Genomic DNA, 17,267 nt, shown 5'->3' with positions numbered 1-17,267 from the left:
TTTCTTAGGTTGCTAACTGATATAAAAGGTTTAATTTGAGTTGATTATTTACACTGTAAATGGGAAAATTTTTGCGCAAGTTCAATGTAATTTATCATGCATGGATGAGTAAGGTGAATTTTTGCATATATAGTTATAATTCTGTGGACTAAAAATAGTACCATTAATTCATGTAGTGTTACATACAATATATGACAAGCAAAAATATACATATGCTTTCATTTGTTCAAAAATTCATGAAATTCTTCCGTCGAGATGTTTTCATTGCAACTGATTGACAAATGGCCCTACATCGACGTAAATAATTATTTATGTCAATGTAGGGTAATTTGTCAATCAGTTGCAATGCTTTTATTTGTGTTCAACTTTCTTGTAACGCAAAATGCTGAAAAATTCCACACTGCAAAATTTTCACTTTAACAGCAGACGCGACTGAGCTAATAGCCTGGAGTCAAGCAGGGCCTGAGCTCAGACACCTTTTAACGTTACCCCACTGACTTTCCACTGTTGGATGAGCAGTTCTTAGAAGCTATTCTTTTCTTCTTCTTTTTTTTTTGTGGCTACATTGAGCTGAATTTTTGCTGGGTGGGAAGAAAAGAGATATTGATGAAAAGTGAGCAAGGGAAAAAAAAAGTAGTATTCTAGGACTTTTTTATGTTCTTCATTGGTATTCCACTCACGTGGCACTTACTGTCACCGCGTGGCATAAATATAGTTTGCCTTCTAACATACATACATACAGCTGTCAGATGTTTGTGTAACATGTGCCAAAGCTTTTTGTTCGAGGTGTGAAAACCGATAATTGGTGAGGCAGACAAACCGCTCTTCACCGCCATTTGTCTGCTGTCGTCACCTGCTTGCTAGACAGCAGCACACACTCAGTGAACAAACCTGCAGAAACGCTTTTGGAAGTACGTAGTAGAAGCAAGTAAAAGAAATCTCCACCCACACACATACACATCCACACACAAATGCACATTTGATATACTCAGATGCAGAAACAAACTCTAGTTACTGATTTGCTGCACCTGGTAAATATCGAACTGCCCAAATGAAATGAAGAAGACTTAATTGTGACAAAAAGTGTATCCATTTCCTTTTGGGAATCATCTCCTTGTTTGTGCATGTTCTCAACCCAGCCAGCAGGCGTTGGATGTGAGTCATGTTGAGAAGTGTCTGACACAGGGACTATTGTTACATCATCGCTTCCTGCCAGAGCCATCCGACCCCATTCACATGAGGTGATGGGAGAAGACTTTTTAGCTTCTTGGCTTGGGACCAGTTTCAGAAAACATCACTTGAGTCCAGATTTACAACATCTTCATGTGTGTGAGAAAAGTCTCTTGAAGTGAACCCATGCAGCCAACAACCTCTTCTTGGGCTCTCTGCATGAATAGTGGGGCAGCACTTTTTTGGTGAACCTTTTCTAGAGTTGTTCTATTCACAGGGTTATGCCTGGAGGTCATTTCATGAAGCGTTTGTCCAACAAATATGTCACACAAATTTGCTCTCAGCCAATCAGATGTAACAATTTCAGTAGCTTATAGCAAGTTTGTCAGAAAAAAAAAAGTTTGACAAAATGTTTCATGAATTGCTCCCCCCCCCCCCCCCAGGACAGACCCCTAGAAAGAGGGGAACCTGGGCCCCATTTCATATAAAGTTGATATGCTGGCAACTCTTGCTGGAATGGCAGTTGTTATGGTAATGACAAAAAAAATCCAGCTTCCTGATTGGCTGTTGCTATGGGAAGTTACCAATCCAGCAAAAGTTGTTATCCGAATATCTTTTATGAAATGGGGCCCTGGTGTCATGGTGTGAAAAAATGAAATGTGTGCGTTTATTTCACCAGTGTGAACAGGGCCCTCCACACAGTTCACATCTCCAGGAACCTCCAGATGACTATAGAAATTTATGGGAGAAGGGATTTACAAATACGGAAGTTGTCAAGGGAAGAGAAGAAGAGACAAAGATCGCAGACAAATGAGTCAGTGAAAGACAAAGTGGCAGACTGTAATTAGAGGAGATTGCTCATTCGGAAGTGCACAGGACTGATTGCATACCGCATCTTTTGATTTCTTTCCCAGTGTCATGACAACAATGAAAGAAATTTTATAGCAGTTTGCAGAAACTCTTTGCACGGAAGGGGCAAATGAAGCTTGAAGCGAGGAGGAGTGCTGTGCTTTGGAGATGATGGAGATGATGGCATTTGATTATAAAAAATAATAACTCAGCATCTCAGAGTATTGTGTGCCACTTGATAATTGCTGCCGAAGTGAATGAATTAAAACAGCGTTAGTCATTTCTCGCATCTGTATATTTCGCAAACACCACCTTTTGGACTCATATGTATTACTTAATAGTTTGTTGCAAGAGAAAATGATTAGGTGAAAACATGGTTAATATTTACATTGTAGCATTTAAAATCATGATGATCCTCAAGTAAGTGTTTTTCATGGATTTCATGGCCATCCTAGTACTCATAGTCACATGTTTTTAGAACTGTAGATTGTTTTGGTTGTCCATTTCTGTGATTTATTTTGTACACATGACAGCTATGTCAGGACTCGGCAGAATTCCAAACGAATGATGTGTGGAAGTGATGCGAATAATCTAGCTTCAGTCTTGGTTTAAGCTTTAAAAAAAAAAAAAAAAAAGTTATGGAGGGGAAGGTTTTTATCTTGACATATATATGCCCCTGAGTGTGTTTCGTACCAGATTCTGTCCTTTCTTATGATATATATGCTTTCTGGAATGTATCAACGTAAAATATTTGATGGCAGAGACAGTCATTGATAACCTTTGACCTCCTGTAAGGCATGATAACCCTCACCGTATTGCCACCAGACATCTTGTCCCCTTGACAAGAGAGATAATTTAGATGAGTTCGTGCAAATGTGTAGACGCCGTATCTCCTGTCTTTCAGAGTACGTGTTCTGCTATACATGTGGAGACCTCCTCGTGACATCGACCTAAAGAAATGGGAGCTTCCAGTTATAATTGAAAGAATGAAATGGCAAAGATGATGTCGGGGGAAAAAAGATCCAATATCCTCAACACCAATAGTTCACAGATGAGTATCCGCGTGACACATCCTCAAAGAAACTAGGGTGGAAAACACTACGCAGTTTCCTCTCTGTGGGACTGATATCATATCCTTCCCACAAATCCCTACACTGTGCATAAAATTGTCAGCATCAGAACAGCTCAATATGCCTTTCTAAATTTTGCATGAGATTTTTCCCTTTTTGCTTCCAGAATATATTGTTCTTACCATGCGTGACTGAAATCCCTAAGCTCAAGAGAACTCAGCCCTCCGGAATTGCACTAAGTAAGAGCATGAGCAATGGCATCTCCTCAGTTATTTTTGGCATGAACTGTTAGATTTTGTTTCATTCATCTTTAAGTTGAAACAACACGTTTCCTTTAAAGTCATCACGGCTTTGAAGATTAGACACTTCTGCTCCCCAAAGTTAAACCAGTACGTGCTCTTCAAGTGAGTGGCGTTCGTTATTTTGAAGGTTGTCATTCTTAACCACACAGATTTCCAATACCTAGACATTGGTAAGTCTGAAAATGAAATGAGGTTTGTTAATCCGAACATTTGTGGTGTTATTCTGGAGGTTTGTTATTCCGAAGGTTCATTAAACCGAGAAGGAAGTAGGCTTCATTGTTTTGAAGGGACATTCATCCAAAAAATGAAATAAGGTTCGTTAATCTGAAAACAAACAGAATGTGTATACTAACGAACCTTCGAAACTATATAGAAACCTCATTTCATTTTTCAGATTAATGAACCTTTAGATTACCGAACCTTACAATGTACTTAATTTTTGGATTAACAAACTTTTGGAACAATGAATCTTTAGAATAATGAACTGTAACCCTTTCCGGTAAGTATCTATTTTTCTTGTCCATAAAAGTTTTGAGTTTCACCCTCTTCAGTGCAGTAAATGTTTGTGGGTAAAAATTCCATTCTAATCTGCTTTTATACTGTTGTGCTCTGGATTTCAAGCAATAGTTTGATGTTTCAATCACTGATACATTTGGCCAACAAAAAATTGGATACTTGTGGGCATTTTGTTAACTGTTCCTCAGGTAGGTTTGTATGCTTTGTGATGAGAGGATTGCTAAAATCAGGTTACTCAACAAAAGCTCAAAATAATGTTGAACGTAGGGATAAAGGAAGAATATGATTTCCAAATCACACCCTCCCCCCACACACAATTACACACACACTCATGCATTGTACAATAAGAAGACAGCAGTAATCAAGTATTAATAAACTAGTACTTGTACTTTAATTTTCATTTACATGCTTGCCGGTGTGAGCGCTACACTGAGGAACTAAAAATGTGACCCGCTGCAACAAAAGGATCCTAAAGTCGCTGGCGGCTGAGCCGAGAAAATCGAGTTTGAAGTCACATCATCAAAATCGGTCATAACAATCGGATTTCTATTTTTGGCATAATTCTGTACTCTAATGTTTTGTCTATCATCTGCCGAAATTTCGAAGCTAAATGATCAAATTAAAGGCAAGAAATTAGCGTTTTTCTGGGCCATGATTTTCCGACTTTCAACGTAACAGAAACGTGTCCGAAGATTTGTATTTAGCGCCGCAGCTAGACTCCGCCCCTAGCAATGAGGGAGTGATCTTATTGGTCAGTGCGTGGCACCCTGATTACTGATTGGTCGTGCGTAGACCGCTGGCGCTAAGCTTGAATGAACATCGTTGAGGTTGCTAGGAGCATACCTTCTATTGTCAAGGGGTGAAATCTGTCTTGCATCCCCTTGATCATGATAGTGTCGGTAGGATAACTTTGAAGGCGTTTTTCTCGCAATTCTGATATCCTCAACCACTTGGCATGCGCTAATAAAATCATTGATATCTCTGCAACCGAGTACTTTTATGACTTGTGCTATATATGAAATTAAAGTAGAAAAGTAAGGAAATAATGTCATTCAATTTTCAGAAAATTGTCCTCCCCCGACTTTTGGATCCTTTTGTTGTAGCGGGTCACAAATGGTTGATGCCCTTCCTGGAAACTTAGTGTCTTCTTCTCCTCCTCCTTATTCTTCTACTTCTTCCTCTTTGTCTTCATGCTTTTCCCTTAACTTGGGTGTGATTTGTCATCTTAAAAAACAAGATAACTTGTACATTTTGTCATTGTTATTGGTTAAGGTCATAGTTCAAGTCTGTGTGGACAAGAAGGTGGAGGTTGATGGTATATTGATCTAAGGCACTTTAGTGTCACAGTGAAGTGGAAAGTGGAGTGTATGTTGATCTAAGGCTTTCTAGTGTCATCGTGAAAGGGAGAATGAAGTATGTGCAAAGCTCTTTTATGCAAGATATGAAATTGGGGAGAAAGGGAGTCTGTTTAGTACTAAAAGCTTCAGAAAATTGCATGACAAAGTTTACCAGTGAAGATGAAAGACTGAAGAAACATGGTCAATTTTGGTTTCAAAGTTCCTGTCTCTAGTGAATTGATTTTCAAGGGAGCATATTATACTATGTAACCATGCATCACAAAACCACCAAAAAGATGCCAGATTTGAATTTTTAGGTAAGGGCAGATTCTGAAAGAGGAGACTCTAAGCTGTAAAATGATGTATACCTCAATGCATGGAGTTTCCAAACATATCTAAATAATGGAAAGAAAGTGCACACTTCAGAAAAGTGTTTGCTAAGGAAAGAGGCTTCGAAATATAAGGTCTATTCAAGAGCTTAACCCGTTGAGGATGAGACCCGAGTATGCTCGGGCAGGTGTCTATGGGAAATGCATGTTGTAGCAAAATCAGTCCATCCTCAGAGGGTTAATCCTCACCAAGCTGTACTCCATGCAATGTATGAGACAAAAAACATAATGTTAAACTCCATAGTTACCAGAGTAAGCTGAACTTTTGCACTATCCATCAGTTCAAGCTATTCATTACTGATACTAATTTTCAATGCAGTAGGATTATCCTTTCAAAAGTTATTAGAGTTGAAAGTGAATATTGTGTTCCGAGGATTTTTAAGAAATGAAAAGGGGCCATTAGAACATGTACAGTTGCACTGCTCTACAATAAAGTGTTGTAGAAAAACTGCAAAAAATCGCAGTTTCCCAGTTATTTTATGATCCCAAACTTGATACTTATGCAAAAGAATTTTTCTTTCAGAAAACATAAAAAGCTGAAGATTGACTAGGTTGACCTATTTCACCTATTTTGAGTCCTGATGTAAAATCAGGGCAAGCAACTTTTTGGTTGTTTTGTGATGCACGGTCACATTTTTTATATATTCAATTTTCTTGTTGTCAGTCAGCTAGCTCTTAGGTCTGCTATAAATTGCTATGCTATGCTGACTACATACTACAGGGACCTAATAGAAATGTTCACAAGTTAGTGTGGACATACATATTAACAACTGCCAGCAGTAAGCTATTACAGGTGAAACTCTTGCAGTGCACTATCAGGAAAAGTCAATAATGCAAACCTGGCACATAATCAAACTCTTCCATCAATTTACCTTTTTGAAAAAAAAAAAAAAAATTCAGGTGAAAGGGGTATATTGTTGCACATGAGGAGCTTCCAGGAATTGTGTACTTTTTGTTCACGCAATTGAGTGACGTTCAGTTTTTGCCTTGTGATGCTTTCGTACTGCTCCAAATCTGTTTATGGCTTGAGCAAATATGAAGTGAGGAATGTAGCTCGTAACCTCGATAATTGGTAATGTGGCCCAAAATACATTTTTTGATATTGGTATTCAAAAATTTTCACGAACATAAGATTTCAAATTATGCAAGAATTGTCTTAATTTCTTGAAAAAGCTTTAGTATCATGAAAATGGCACAAATGAAGGTCGCCTTGTGAATGCAGTTTTGACAATACCAGTGTACAAACGTAGAAGTTTCTTGGGCACATAGCTATGGACACACACTAAACATTGATGTCTTCAATTTATCTCCAGTTACTGAATAGACATGGCTTTGCAACAGATTATCTGAAAATTTATTTGAAATAAACTCTATAAGTTTGTAAGTACCTGCTGCTCAGCTAGTAGGTAATAAAAGCTTGTGACAATGCATAGGTTCACACGTGAAGACATTTAGAATTACGTAGAAATGTTTGTATTAAGTATAATCGTTATGAAAGCGTTAGTTTTGAATGACGATTGTATACCAAGATATTATCTCTTTAACCAGTTTTATGAAGTACACTATGCTGCTAGTAGGAACTATCACACACAAAAAAAAGGAATTACATGAAGATGAGCAAGTCTTTTTTTAAATGGGAAAATCCTATGTTTGTCTACGAGAATCATTTAGAATATCTGACTAAGTCGTAGAAATCGGTGACTTGGCGCACGTTCCTGTAGGCAGGATGGGAGCAGAAGCGCTGAAATCCCTGTAATTGCAACACAGGCAGCATGTCCTGTTTGAAGATCTTTGGAATCCATTTGTCACAAGGCAGGCGGGGCTGGGGGGTGGGGTCCAGGGGGAGCGAGGATGAATATGAAGAATTGAGTTTGAGAATAGCAGGCACATACGGGCAAATTCATCAGATCAGTAGACAACAGATGAATGTCTGAATGATGAATTTGATGCAAGCGCATGCAGACACTAAAGCGATTTCCCGGCTGGATCACAAACACGGAGCGGCCGTCTCTTCCACTCGCAATAATTGGCACTGCTCGGGATTTCGCGCAAATTCGATAGTTCCTGCGGAGCGTCGGAATCGAATCAAGCCGGCAACTGAATCTGGCTAGTGACCTTCCGTCAGTGCTATCAGCCAGTTGAAAACTAAAGGAATTGTTTGGATTAAGAATGTGCTTCCGTGACCTGAAGAGATACTTATATCTAGCTTGCGTTTCAAATGAAAATCTATCCCTTCTAAAAATGTGCATTCTTCCCAGCTGTTGATTTCACCTTGCCCCCTTCCAAATGTTGCTCTATTGATGCAGAAACAAATAACTTACAATGTGTGTGATTTCAGATTGTGAGTTTTTTTTCATTGGGAGTTGTAATGATACATCATTGAACAGTGTCTATAGACTATACATGCTATAATGTATGTATTCATTCAGAGCTAGTGTAGCTGTTTTGCTGCAAACCAATGAAACTTTGTATTATTTTTGTTCTTTTCTCTTTTTATTTTGTGGCTTCTGCATATTGATTTTCACTTTTCTGCAAATGGAATTGTGCAAATGCACTGTATTACATATTTGATCCAACTCTCCACATTTTTGAAGATTTCAACACATTATCCAGAATGCTTAAATGTAGAAAAATACTAAAAGTAATTGGCCTACCCTTTGTGAAAATTAGTCAAATAAACATGTTTTGGCACTCCTCTCATATGTCAGAAAGAATCATATTAGCATCATGTGAAAAGCATTGTGGCTTTTCATTGTTTTTAAAGGTTACATTCACATTACAATTGCCCAGAGCCACATTATATGCACAACAGGGGAGACAAAGTTTTTACCAATTGAAGTTTGAGTTTTGCTATATGCCAGCTATCTTTCTATCAGACTAGTCAATCTGCATTAAATATATAATATTTTGTTGAATACCTAACCAACAACAAGTAACGAAACAGAGACCCACTGGCACATAATTTCGAGGAATATATAATCAACCAGTTACTGATTAGCTATATCTGTCAAAAGAAAGAGATAAATCATGTTCCAGAGTGTAAAGTATACATAACTGTTTTTATACGTTACCTTGGCTGTGAAAATAGATATTACTTTAGTAGACATATAGATGTAGTTAGAAAAGAAGAGAAAGAAAGAAACTTGTTCTGTGAGGGAGAAACATACTCAGTTTTAAACAGATTAAATGGATCATTATGAATACAGTCTGTCTAAGGTAACCCGAGTAAAAGAATGCTTTGCTAGATTTTAGACGTGCAACTCCTCCTCCAACTCGGGTTTGAGGATTATTTCAGCACCAGTTTGGAGATGTGTAGTCTACATCAAAGACACTCTTATACATGTGCGGTAGTGGAAATGCATTGCTGATGACCAAAATTACTTCTTGTTGCATGATTGTGATGTGGGCATTCGTAATATTGTGTTAATTTTCTACCAAACACAGGCTGCAGGATTTTTTTTTTTATTACATATTCAAGAAAGTGCAATCTTTATTTGTGCATAAAAAATACTGTCTCTGCAAGAGTACTTCACAGTTCTTTACCACTCTAGTCTATGTATTGATTCAACACTGTTTTAGGGGATTGCAAGGTCTAAAACCTAAATTGTATAAAGATATCATATTCTGGGAGGTGGGGGAGTCTCTTCCCACCTCCCTGGCATATGTAGAAATGGCAGAGAGAATACTCATGACAACATATCAACAGCAATGTGTGGCAAAGCACACTGATGTGTGCGTGCACCCATGCATGCAGTCATTTTACACTTGCCAGACTGAGATAAAAACAAAGGAGGGGGGGGGGGGGGGGGTCTCTGTCATGAGAGAGCTAATCCCTTTCTGTTGGTAATGCCTCTTCTGGGTATGACAGTCAAATCCTAATAGGATTATTGATAACAGCTTCTCTTGTGTACACATTCAAAACGGTGAGTTCAATTTAGACGAGGTGTTCTCGTCATGTCGTATCGTTTTGGTTGAAACCTAATTTCAGGTTTATAACATTTTTGGTGAGATAATGAGAAACCTCTAATGAAATATGAAAGAGCATGTAATTCCATGAGGAATTTAACATTTATTTGATGAAAATTGGTCTTGAAATGGCTGAGATACCCAAAACAGAGCGATTCTAATAAGTGTGGGACCCACACTTTATTAATGCTTTGTTTTACTTTGTTTTTGGATGTTTCAGTCATTTCAAACCCGAGTTTCATCAAATAAACTTTGAATTCCTCTTAAAATGGTATGCTCTGTACTATTTTATAAGTGTTTTCTTGGTATCTCCCAAAAAGTTAAACGCCCAATTCTCATCTCCACCAATACTGTACCATCCCTTTAAACTAATTTGATGCAACTTGAATGTGAGCGCCTCTTGTTGGAACCAAGCCATCATTGATTTGCTTAAATTTGATGCAATTTGATCTGAATTATTGGTTTTTGTGCCATCATCAGTCATTAAATCACAGTACAAATTTTCAAGTCATTCCAAGAGTTACATTTTTATCTACCACAGCAACACATTACAAAATAGATCATACATTCAGCAGTCCATATGAAGTTCTGTACTTTCACAGGGCTTCTTATACGCCTGGGACCCTTTGATGTTTAAATGTTGGATGTATAATTGTGATGCTTGTTCTCATATTCACTTTTAAATTTTCATGATTTCAGAAGAATAATCATTGATACCAGTTGAGATTCAGTTGCTGAAGACATAAAAATGTAGTTTTAGTTATTTTAAGAAAATAGACATTGACATCTACATGTATTATGTCTCAGAATTTTGTTCATTCATAGCTATCCTGCATTTATTTTTTTCGGTCTAAGAGGCAAGCCCTTTTATCCCCACATGTCTAGTTTAATCGTGCTTAGATTTGTGTTCTGTTCATGATGCATGTTCCAAAATGAATTATTATGACTATTGTAATGATGCTGTAGGACAAATGCGTTATTTCCTCTATGGATTTATGAGTTTAGATCTATTTCTTTTGCCAAAAAGGAAGTGATTAGATGTGTGTGAGCACGTTACCGTGAGCAGATGGCTTTATGTGTCGTCCTAAAGGGCCTATCTCACCAGAGGAGACTTCGCCGCGACTGCCTTGACTGATCAGTTGCTGCGACTTGTGAAACTCTGAAGACCAAGACCTGCGGCTTGTGCTCTCACCAATAAGACAACTCGAAGGCGACATCTCTGAACGAGGTGAAAACTTATTTGCCTTGAATTCAGTGAGGCGTCACCCCTATGTCTCGGAGACGTCTTTGCAGTCACAGAGACTTCTTTGCGACGTGTCTTGCAGGTTGCCAGTTGGTCCCTGCAAGGTTGCAGAGGTGTCTCAGAGATGTCATGGACAAAATTAGTCTCCGCGACTAAGGAGACATTGCATGCGGAGATGGTCAACACCAGCTGGAGAATGGAAGAAGTCTCTAAAAACAAAATAATCAAACATGCTTAATTCTCTCTCGACTCCGTGGAGACCAGGTTAGTCTTCAGGAGATGTCTAAGCAAGAGACGAGTCGCCACCAGGTCATCGCCTTGTCTCCACGCCAGTGAGATACCCACTTATAGATAAGGCAGTGAGGGTAAAGTCCTTGGCATGGGACCTACATTGTACGACAGTTGCCAGTAGACTTGAACTGAGGACCTCACAACTGAGAGTGTGTGGTCTGTCCACTGAACCATAATACCTCTGTGATTTTAGGAACTCAACTAAATCTCAAATCTGTGTTTTAGCAAAGTTTAGATTTCACAACTTCAACTATCCACTGTCGGGAGGAGAAAAAAATTACCTTTTAGTGTATGTTCAATTATAAATCTGCAAAGAAATGAGAAATACAGTGTATCTCTGAGATGCTCCACGGGAAATCATTGTCACAGAGATAGTGGTGTTGGGTGAGATCTGGGGGGCATTTCATGAAGGAACTTGTCGGATAAAATGTCCGACAAGTCAATTATATCCGACAGGTTCAGAGAAATCAGCCAATCAGACTAAAGAATTTCTCAAAACTTGTCGGATATAATTGACTTGTCAGATATTTTATCCGACAAGTTCCTTCATGAAATGCCCCCCTGAAATAAAAACAACTCCTGGCACATGAATGTCAGCTATTGAAATGTCATCTTATGGAGATATCAAACTAGCATCCATATTGCAGTATGACTATATAGAAATCCTTTAACTTTGCTGGATGCATGGTAGGATCAGTATTTAATCTTTCTTTAGACTGCATCATCTAGCGTATTTTCATATACCTCTCAGTCTTTGAATAGGTGAAATAGTATGATAATCTTGATGATTATGTCTGTATCATAATTCATGGTGAAAACCTACCTTTTGGGAAAAAGAAAACTGGCCAATGCATAAATGCGTAAAGATTTGAGCTATAGCAACTCTACAGTCACCTGCCCAAGAGGGTGCTTTCAAGCAGGCACTTTAATGCCTCATTGGATTAGTTACCAACATACATAATATACAGTATATTACCAGTCATCACTTTTGTTTCTACTTTCTGTGTAACCTGTCAGATTTTGTTCAAAGTTTTACTTACTCTGGTTACTGCGGCTATAGTACATTCATCACCACCAGCAGCAACAGTAGCAGCAAAAAAACAAACAAACAAACAAACGAACAAACAAATTTTTTTAGTGTGAACTAGTGGGAGTCCATATCTTTCTATCGAATTACATTGCATATTTGTATGAAAGGATACTCCTGTGCCAATAATGATTGTGTGAGTTGGAAAATGCATGGTAGTGTAGGTTGAAACAGGTGCAGACTAGTTGCAGAGGTTCATGATTAGCCTTTCAATCTAATTGTATGATTCTTACAAAGAAGAATTGATCCCCGTGCCCCCCCTTCTCACCCCATCTCTCTTTGGCCACGAGGTATCCATCCCCAACCCATACCCCCTCCCCCCCTCCCCCCCCCCCGCAAGCTTTAATTGTATGTTCGATCCCTGCAGTGTCCAATTAGCACGCACCTGACACTGCCGCCCCCGCCCACCTTCACAGTAACAAGTGGTAGCACCACGGCCTGCCTCACTTGACAGACACTGAAACTGTCTCATCACCGGGGCTAAGTTAGTGAGAGAAAAAAGGGTGGTTTCCATGGCAACCTTTCCTGTTTATTCATCACCAGTTTCCTGTGCCACAAAGCAGTGAGGGAGACATGGAGTGTGTGTGTGTGTGGGGGGGGGGGGAGGGAAGGGGAAAGGGGGAAGGAAGGAGAGATGGGGGGCTGGAGGGGCGAGAGGGGGTCGCGATCACGTAACTTCCTATGACCTAAAGTCTACCCCTCCTGGAGAGTTCCAAGGGGTACCTGGCAAAGAGAGGAGGGAGTGGATTGTGACCACTGCGAGAGCTCCACAGGTGCCTGTAGACCTTCTTTATGTCTTGTTCCCGAGCCAAGGGGACAGTGCCAAACATGCCAGGATGCAAAAAAGCTTGGAAGAGAGCCATATGCGTAATTGACAGCAAAAGAACTTAAAATGGAATATCAACTACTACCACTTTCATGGAAATGCGAGTTTGGGCGGTGTGCAGAAGAGGAAAAATGAGGTAACTATTTCAGCATCAGTTATGGCAAAGCACTGTGCAGTGTGTAGATGCAAATCTAATTCATAACAGGCAAGCTTTGAAGACTGAGCTATACGTGTATATATGGGAAGCCTACAGAATGGAATAGGTAGCTCAAAAACAAACATTGGCACATCAAGATGGGGGCAGATCCCCTACAGTAACTGAAATTTTCTTGCAAAGGTAATTTTGTTTTGTTGTAAATCTTTACATTTTGCCGGGCATTTGTTAGTGGTTTGTGTGAAATCTCAAAATCCTGTTCCTGGCATAGCTATGCAGCAAATAGCACCTTCCAAGAAGTTGTTGGTATTGCTAACATACGAGATAAACACCAGCTATCAACAAGGATTGGATTTGTGAGGTTAAGCCGACAGTCATTTACGGTCAGCCTGCATAAGAAGTGTGCATTGAAATAGCATTGAAATCTTTAGGCTTTATTCTATCAGATTTTTTTCTGCAGATTTGTTGTTGTTGGTTTTTTTTTTGAAAAAGGAAACAAAAAAGAAAAGAAAAAAAATGAAACAGAAACAACAAAACTTCTTGAAGACTCTCTTCACCGCTCTGTCCACGTCTTCAATTTGAGCCGTTGTGAGGGAAGGGGGCAGTCCGGAGCTTCCTTGGCCTGAGCCTTGGGCTTAGCGTTGACCGTGTGTCATGCCCTGCAAAGCTGTGGTCAATAATCATGCCACATTGCGTTAGTTTAGGACGATCAGCGCTGCACCCTTGGCCGAAATGAGGGAATTTGTGTCAGATAAGAGGGGCATTTCCAACATCATGGACACATGCTTATTCTTTTTTTTTTCCTCTCCTTGATACACACGCATAGACAGACCGACACACAAACACACCGACACACACACACACACATTTATTCCTTCAGGATTACAGGAAAATTAGAGCAAGATGAAAGTTTGCATTAGAAAGTAATCCCAGGATCTTTGGTGCCCGATGGGGAAGAGAGTTTTAAATTCTGTGACTCAGGCCTTGCATTTTGGCCCTGGAAAGGCTGAAGTGACCAGAAGCTTCCTTCGTCAATTGTGAACGTCTGGAGAGAAAATTAGATCAAAACTCTTCAATAGACAGATCCCTCATGACAAATTGCACACCAAAATGTCAAGCGAATATAGCGTCAGTTCTCTGTTTTGTTACTAGTTAGTTTATTTTTTTTTCTAATTCTTGCAGCTGACATTATGATGTGTGCTTTGTGCAAACAAACAGCAGATAACTGTCAAAGAACAAGCCAAGGCTATATCTTGAATGAAGAAAGGTGTGTCATGGCTATTAACATTAAGGACAGAAGTTGTTTATCGCTCAAGTTCCAGCAATTTCTGACTACTCACTCCTATCTGATCCGATTAGATCTTCATTGTACATTCGGTGGACAATCACCTTGTTTATTATTTGAGGCTGGCATTATAAGGTTGCAGCTTAGGTCGAATACTTTGAAGACCTCTTTATGTGCGTCCAAATAGAATTGGTGCAATTCCTACATTCAATCCCTTTTCATTTCTTTTAAAGGATTATCTGTTTATTGTGTCATATAAACTGTACCCTGGTATGTGACTTTTTAGTCCTGTGTCTGTGACCAGTCATGATTAACTTCTTATGTACGTCAAAAGAACAAGCAATGAATGCATGAGCAAATGAAGTTTTAGAGAAAGAGCAAGACACATTGACAAATATAGGAAATATGAAAGACAGAGAAAGGAATATATATATATATATATGTATATATATATATATGTATATATATATATATATATATGTATATATATATATATATATATATATATATATATATATATATATAGTATATATATATATGTATATATATATATATATATATATATATATATATATATATATATATATATATATATATATATATATATATATATATATATATATATATATTTGTAAAAAGAGGATATAAATGAAAGACTTAGAAAGATGCAGATTCCATATACATGTACATGTACCTCTGTCTAGAATTTAAGAGTATGACTTTGGATTAGACCCAAATCTCTTAGGATTCAGTTCACAGTATGTCACAAGAAGGATGATGAAATAAAGATATGGTTTCCCAGCCTGAAATGCATTACTAATAGGCCTGCTTGCTTTTATTTGAAACTACAAAATTGTCTTTTTCACTAGATCTCTCCCTTCTTCACCCCCCTCTCACTTTCTCACTATTGTCATATACTGACCCCACCCCTTGTAAGGTATGCTAGAGACATCAAAGGGATCATATAGTTTTGGTTGAGACCTAATTTCAGGTTTCTAACATTTTTTAGTGAGAAAATGAGAAACCTCTTATGAAATATGAAAGAGCATGTAATTCCGTGAAGAAATCAGTGTTTATTTGATGAAAATTGGTTTTAAAATGGCCGAGATATCCAAAAAAGAGCAATTCTAATAAGTTTGGGACCCACACTTTATTACAGTCGCTTTGTTTTACTTTGTTTTTGGATGTTTCGGTCATTCGAAACCCGATTTTCTTCAAATAAACTTTGAATACTTCTTAAAATGGTATGCTCTGTACTATTTCATAAGTGTTTTCATGGTAGCTGGCAAAAATGTTCAAAGCCCAATTCTCATCTCCACCAATACTGTACCATCCCTTTAAGCCATTTCTGATCTTTTGAATCTGAGCCATCAGAGGACATTGGCCCAGAGGCTATTATGTCAGCATACTATCTTATTATTCCCCAGCTGGGAAGACAGGAAAATACATTATCTTCACAGTGTTTTTAGTTGACACTTGAAGAGAGGGACCCCACTTATATCCCAGCAAGTGTTCCCATGGCAACTCTTCAACTCCCAGTTCTCTCTGCATGGCCCCCTTGCAATGTTTCAGATGAACTTTGTCTTTTTCAGAATCTTTTCTGGAATCTTCTCAGCATGCTTTATATGCCCCCTTGTGAGAGTGGGGCCAGCCCCCCTGGTAGATCAGTGAAATGTGAGCTAGATTATGACTGTCACATTTTAAGACATTCATGATAACAGCAAGGTTCACTGTACTGTACCGTTAGTTCTCCCCCACTCTGTGGACCAGTGGAGACTACCGATGGGTTCATTCGGGCTCTAGCCCCTTCTCATTGACATGCATTCATAGGCTCCAACCCCAGTTCCCCTGGCATGCATTCCACAGTCAGGAAGAAATGTCATCTCGTAGCACTAACCTTTCATCCACCTCAGGGAGATGGACATCTGAGGAAGGCATCTTTTCCATCACCGTGGCAACTGCATCATATGTGACCATGCATCACAAAACCAACAAAAAGTTGCATGCCCTGATTTTATGTGAGGACTCAAAATAAGAGAAATGGGTCAACCCAGTGAATCTTGAGTTGTTCATATTTCATGAAAGAGAAATTCTTCTACATAATTCTAAAGTTTTAAATCCTAAGAGGAATGGGAAGTTGTGTTCATAGCACTTTTTCTAGAATGCTTTTTTTTGGGGGGGGGGGGTGGAATCTTGTGATTTGGTATTTTTTCATTTCTTCAAAGCCTTTTATACACTCTTGACTTTCAACTTTAATAACTTTTGAAAGGACAGTGCTACTGCTTTGAAAGCAGCTATCAGTCATGGATAGAATATGTTAATGAAGCCTGCTCAGCTTTAGCTTTATTTGATAATCTCTTCATTGTTGTTGCCATGGAGTTTTAAATTCTGTTTTTGTCCCATTCATTGCATTCATGGCTTGGTAGAGATTAAGTGCTTGAATAGATCCTATACTTCTGAACCTCTTTTCTTCAATAGTACACACGTTTCCAGAATTAGTGCTTTCTTTCCAATATTTAGGTAGGTTGTAGGAGAGTCCATCTGAATTGAGTTATACATCATTTTCACGCTTAAAGTGTGCTTTTTCAGAATCTGTCCTCAACTGAAAATCCAATGATCTTGCAAATTTTTGTCGGTTTTGTGATGCAGGGTCACAAATTGAAACTGTCTGCATGCGGCAGACAGTACTTTTAGTTTTGACATCTTTTCTGAGAACCCTTTCTTCATTAACCCATGGAGGACGAGTCCCGAGTTTACTCGGGCAAGCATCTATGGGAAATGC

General features: G+C 38.7%; 1 protein-coding gene across 1 annotated transcript in view; it reads left to right on the top strand.

Moving 5' to 3' along the window:
• LOC140241185 (cation channel sperm-associated auxiliary subunit beta-like) overlaps positions 1–17,267 on the top strand; it is a 282,231-nt gene that overhangs the window by 45,125 nt on the left and 219,839 nt on the right. The window lies entirely within an intron of this gene.

The sequence above is a fragment of the Diadema setosum genome, chromosome 17, assembly GCF_964275005.1.
Source record: "Diadema setosum chromosome 17, eeDiaSeto1, whole genome shotgun sequence".
Lineage (NCBI taxonomy): Eukaryota > Metazoa > Echinodermata > Echinoidea > Diadematoida > Diadematidae > Diadema > Diadema setosum.
This window is presented reverse-complemented; position numbering and strand designations above follow the sequence as displayed.